The following is a 6,000-nucleotide window of genomic DNA, read 5'->3' as shown; positions in this document are numbered from 1 at the left end:
CCACTGTCTCACACACAATGCTGCTGCTGCTGTCTAATAACAAGAAGCATTTCCCAGTAGCAGAAACAAATACAGTAGGGCCCCGATTACTGGTGCTTTGCTTCCCGGTGTTCCACTAATGCGGTGGCTTTCATTCCCCATTTTAAAGCCAATTTTGCCCATTTTGCGGCATTTTGCGGCATTTTCGCATCATTTTTGAGTAACGCGCCCCATTATACTCAATGGGGTTCTGCTTTACGGCGATTTCCGCTTTACGGTGGGGGTCCGGAACAGAACCTGCTATATAAGTGGGGCCTGCCTGTATACAAGATGGACACACTACACTGTCTCTCGTGCACATGCACACAATCAATACAGGCGCACATCCTTCTCTCACTCAGTCATACAACATACTACACACATACATCTCTCCCCTCTCTCTCTGCCCAAGTGCATCTCTCCCTCTCTCTCACAGACCACACATCTACAGAGTCTACTCCCTCCTCCTCTGTCATGCACAAAAATATTTATCTCTCTCTCTTACAGGCCACACATATATACATACAATCACCCTCCCTCACATATGGGCATCTATAGGATTTTTTTCAGGGGTAGGTGGGTGGGGTTAAAGTAAAAACACTGAAAGGGTAGAGCAGACTAATTTCTCATTACAAATGAGAAGAATCATGTCTGTGCTTTTTGACTCATATCTGTTTCTAAAATGCTAGAAACTTACTTTTTAAAATAAATAAATGAAAGCTGGAAATCCAGGGATTATGGTTAATCCTTGAGACACCAAAGAAGGCCTTCATAGGTGCCATGGTGCCTGTGGGGACCAGGTTTGCCACACCTGTAAGTGTGCACAAAATAGCATAATTACAGTCTACTCACATGTGATAGCTAGGGATGGGGAAAATCTTTGCTCAGTTCACATTGTAAAGTGAACCTATCTAAGGCTGCACTCCTAACCCCACTTACCTGGGAACAACCCCTTGAATTCAACAGGACTATGCTATGGTTAGGATTGCACCAGGCCTGGCTCCAGCACTGGGCCAAGTGTGGCACAGCCCAAGGGCCCAGGAGCACAGAGGGGGCCTCACTGGCCCCAACTCAACTCTGCCAGCAAATCCAGCTTACAAATGTTGCTATAGTAATGTCAGATATTATTTATTTATACCCTTTGCCTATATAAAAATGTTACTTTTTAAACCCCCAAAAAGGAAAGGTGAAAAGAGATTATACTAGAGAGTAGATGTGTGAGAGTGGGATTAATCCATTTAATGAGGAAGAAATGACACTCATTTCAAAAGTTCAAAATGTTGCATTGCTTTGCTTTGACAAGTAGAGTGTTGCCATATTGGCCAAGATTTGTTTTACTTTTAAAGGGTGGGACCAAGAGAGGGGAAGAGGAGTGTGGCTTGAGGAGGAAAGCAAGGGGACAAGGGGCCAACTGGTAGCCTGTGCCCAAGGACCCCCAGAAACCTGAAGTCAGTCCTGGATTGTAGTGTAATTTGCTCTTCCCAAATCAATACACAAACCAAATGCAGCTATCCTTTGAAATTCACACTTCTCTGAAAAAATGCATACAAAATTGTATGTATGAAAGAAAGGTGCACACAAATGTGCATATATTCATGAAAGGAATGTATAAAATGCATTATACTGGGGGGAAATGCTTGCAAAAATTGCTTTTGTTATGCAAAATTATATACTGAAATGTGCATGAAAATGTGTATGAATGTCCATACATCTTTCTCTTTTTCTCTTTTTCAGTAAAACCAAAAACCCACAAACTGAAGTGGGAATTGGACAAACAGGATTTAATACTGGAAAAATGATAAACTAAGAGAAACCAAGATTGACAGATTTGTCCGCTACTACTAATGCCTAAAAAAATCAGTTTGTGGTTTAACTAAAGCTGCATTCAAACAGCAGTTTATTGCATTTTGCGATGGTTCCTTACTTGATAATTTTGACATTTTATTTGATCATTCACATGACATAAAGGCCCCTTCTGGGAATCTAGTGGACGTTTAGCACTCATTTCTGCAATAATTGCTTCCAGAAAAAAAATCCATTTGCAGCCCTATTAACCCAAAAAACTGCAGGAGTAAAGGGAACAAAATTAGGAGGTAGTATACCAGCATACAGTTCTTTCCCACCATTTTCAAGGGGAAATCATGGGGGAACAGAAGTGTGTATGTGCAGAAAGGATGGGGAAGTGGTGGCATGCTGAATGACATTCATTGTTGTGTCACACCACACCCACTGGTGTGAATGACATTTAGCGTGACATGGCAGTATATCGGTCAAAAAGCCACAGTTCCATAGTGTAACAGGTGCTGCAGTGCGAAAGGAATGTTAGAAATCAGGACAGAAGCACTACCATTATGATCAGTAAAACTAACACAGTAAACCCCATGTCTGAATGAAACCTAAGCCTGCTAGTATTGAGAAGAAAAAATAGAAATGTATGATTCTTTTCTCATGTAAATGTTAAAAATATAAGGATGCAAAGAGCAATGTGTGCAAAATCGTTTCCATCTTTCATTAAACTTTGTCTCCAAATAAGAAAAAATAAGCCAATTTTAGGCCATTAACTACAATCTAATGCCATGTCTGTGATGACATTTCCCTTTGTATAAACAATGTTAATGGGCCTGCAGGTGGAATTTCACCTGCCGTTATTTGTGAATTTGTAGCATCTTGATGCATACATTAATCACATAGTAACACACATTATTATTATTATTATTGGCACCCAAAGGTTTTCTAATTTGATTTCATTAAGCGAATTCAGAGGCTGCAGCATGGGGTTGCACAGCAACTTGTCTACAATATGTAATTGTTAAAGATACAGAGGAAATAGGCTGAATAGGGAATAAAAATGCAGTTAACCTTCAAAGCCTTACTAAAAATGCAGAAAGAAAGAAAGAAAGAAAGAAAGAAAGAAAGAAAGAAAGAAAGAAAGAAAGAAAGAAAGAAAGAAAGAAAGAAAGAAAGAAAGAAAGAAAGAAAGAAAGAAAGAAAGAAAGAAAGAAAGAAAGAAAGAAAGAAAGAAAGAAAGAAAGAAAGAAAGAAAGAAAGAAAGGAAGAGGAAGAGGAAGAGGAAGAGGAAGAGGAAGAGGAAGAGGAAGAGGAAGAGGAAGAGGAAGAGGAAGAGGAAGAGGAAGAGGAAGAGGAAGAGGAAGAGGAAGAGGAAGAGGAAGAGGAAGAGGAAGAGGAAGAGGAAGAGGAAGAGGAAGAGGAAGAGGAAGAGGAAGAGGAAGAGGAAGAGGAAGAGGAAGAGGAAGAGGAAGAGGAAGAGGAAGAGGAAGAGGAAGAGGAAGAGGAAGAGGAAAAGGAAAAGGAAAAGGAAGAGGAAGAGGAAGAGGAAGAGGAAGAGGAAGAGGAAGAGGAAAAGGAAAAGGAAAAGGAAAAGGAAAAGGAAAAGGAAAAGGAAAAGAAAAAGAAAGAAAGAAAGAAAAAGAAAAAGAAAAAGAAAGAAAGAAAGAAAGAAAGAAAGAGAAGCAAAGCCACCCCCCCAAACCTGGATTACATTTCCTAATCATCTATAGATAACAACATGCATTAGTCTACAGATACAGCAATAATTACATTATCTGAATCTTGATTTAAAATCTCTCAGCCACACAAGCTGCTGCCCTGAGAATATGAGGTTTGGTTTACAGTTACACTTCCCCAGTTTCTTTCCTGAAAAAGGGTTCCTATGCTTTTGGCAACTCACTGACAAGAAATAATTCAACAGATGCAGCTTTGCTCTAGTCACAGAGTTACACGAATCCAACAAACAATGAAGCAATCTTGCTTGATCTCTCATGTTCCAGTCACATAGTTAGCTTGTTTTGATATTCTCCAGTAGGTAAGGAGGGCTACAACTCAGCTTCAACGTCAACCTTTCGTCAGGTCTGCATGTCAAACTCAGACTCAGTCATGGATATGGATGGAAAAATGTGTTAATTTCAGTTCTCTCCATTTCTCAGTTTTCCAATCTCAAATTCAGTTCTCCATGTTTCTGCAGCAATTTGTTATTTTTTTTAAAAAAGATCCTCATGGAAATTCTTCAGCATTTTAATGTAAAATTCTCATTACCAAATTTTTGTCTGCAGTTTTCACTAACATACTGCATTTTACTAACAACATTTTTGTTAGCAACCACTCTTAAGACAATGTATTTTTGTATGTTATCTTCAGTAATATATTGGTTATATAAGTTGGTTATGTTCAATAATTTATAATATTTTCCCCTGATAAATGCATTTTTGTAAACACTGATCGATTGGAGAATTGTATTAAATTGTATTGTATTAAAACAAGTGCAAATTTTGAGGGATAGCTGTATTTCTGTTCTCATAGTGTTTCTGAAAGTGTGAATTTGGTAAATTCAGGTTTTAATGCAAACAGCACCATCCAAACTCAAGATCCACTGGGAAAAGAGAGTTTGGCAAATAAGGGCTCATCTGTAGACCAGGGGATTCACCGTTTAACAGCCATAGTTCTTGTTAAGTTCAGGAAAGATGGAGTGGAGGAAGCAACTTCAGTTCAGGAAGTCTTCAGTGCACCTCTGGCCTATGTCAGAGCAACTTGCTCACTCAGAGCTATCCATGGTGCTTAGAAGATCAATCTGCCCCACCACCTTCCACAGGTGGGTAACTGGTACACATCAGTCAGAATAGGATCACTTTGATGATGTATGCCATTATCATAATAAAACTGTAGCCCACAAAAGCACATAAAGGGAGGCTAATCCCTTTTAGTTCTTCTCTTGCAAAGAAAAATCTGCTCTTAAGTTGCCTAGCAACAAACCCCTTGAACCTGTTTCTCTGTAATTTGTGAAGACTTTATCTATACAGCAGAGGTTGTTGTTGTTGTTGTTATTAATCAGTCACTTTTATCACCAAAAGCAACTTACATAACCAAGAGTCGCTAGGAGAAGCCCTGTTCCCCTCAGAGCTTCAGTCAGAGTGGCTAACTATTAAACCCCTCTGGCCACTGGAGCTCTGTAATGGGAATGGGAGTCTCCTCTCAGCACCCTTCACAAACTACACTTCCCAGGATTCTTTGAGGGAAGCCATGACTGTCTCACGTGAAATAAAGGTCTGGTGGGGGTGTGGCCCCAATTAGCCAAACCAAGCAACTGTGTGTCTGGCTTTTAGAACACTGACAGATGGTTCTTACTGAGCATGCCCAGGCATATCATTGACTTTAATGCTAAATTTTGTAAATTAACTAAAAATCGGCCAGGCATTTTTTTAACTTTTAAACTGCAGAAGATGAAGGTCAGAGTATGGCGCAAGGTTGGCAATAGGATTACAGATACTCTGTGAATATGACTGATTTTTAATTAATTTCAACCATTTATGAGAACGCTGACAGAAAAAAGTCAAAACCGGGTCTGGTTCCCCCCCTTTTTACACTTTGAACTCTCACTTCTCTCTGTTTTGTGTATTGCTATGAAAATTTAAAATGTTGTTAAGCAAGCATTTCTGAGATCAGAACTATAAGTTTTGTAAGATTTTATTTTGAAATAAGCTTATGGGATCAGAATGGCACGGGGGATTTTCAATTTAATATTGCAGAATGCGAAAAATCCATACTGGCTATAGTATACAGCCACTCTTGTGGCTGTGTAATATGGCATGACAAATTCAAACAAAAACAAGCTTTTAAAAGAAAAAATAAAAGCAGAGTGGAACATCTTAACAAGTCATCTAACATAAGCTATCAGTCTACAGTTACATAGCCTCCAAAGGGAGAGAGTTTCTCAGTTTTGGACAACAACTGAGAATTCCGCATTAAGATATTTACCAAAGAAATCTCCGGTGGGTAAAGAACTCTGAGCAAAACCTCCCAAGAGGACTCTGCACACATGGACACTCATAGAATCATAGAGTAGTAGGGTTGGAAGGGGCCTATAAGGCCATCAAGTCCACCCCTGCTGAGTGCAAGAATCCAAATCAAAACATTCCCGACTAGGGTTGCCAGGTCAGAAGCATCCCAAAACCTTAGATTTGAGGGGTG

The sequence above is a fragment of the Rhineura floridana genome, chromosome 1 (genome assembly GCF_030035675.1).
Source record: "Rhineura floridana isolate rRhiFlo1 chromosome 1, rRhiFlo1.hap2, whole genome shotgun sequence".
Classification (NCBI taxonomy): domain Eukaryota; kingdom Metazoa; phylum Chordata; class Lepidosauria; order Squamata; family Rhineuridae; genus Rhineura; species Rhineura floridana.
Note: the sequence above shows the minus strand (reverse complement) of the source record.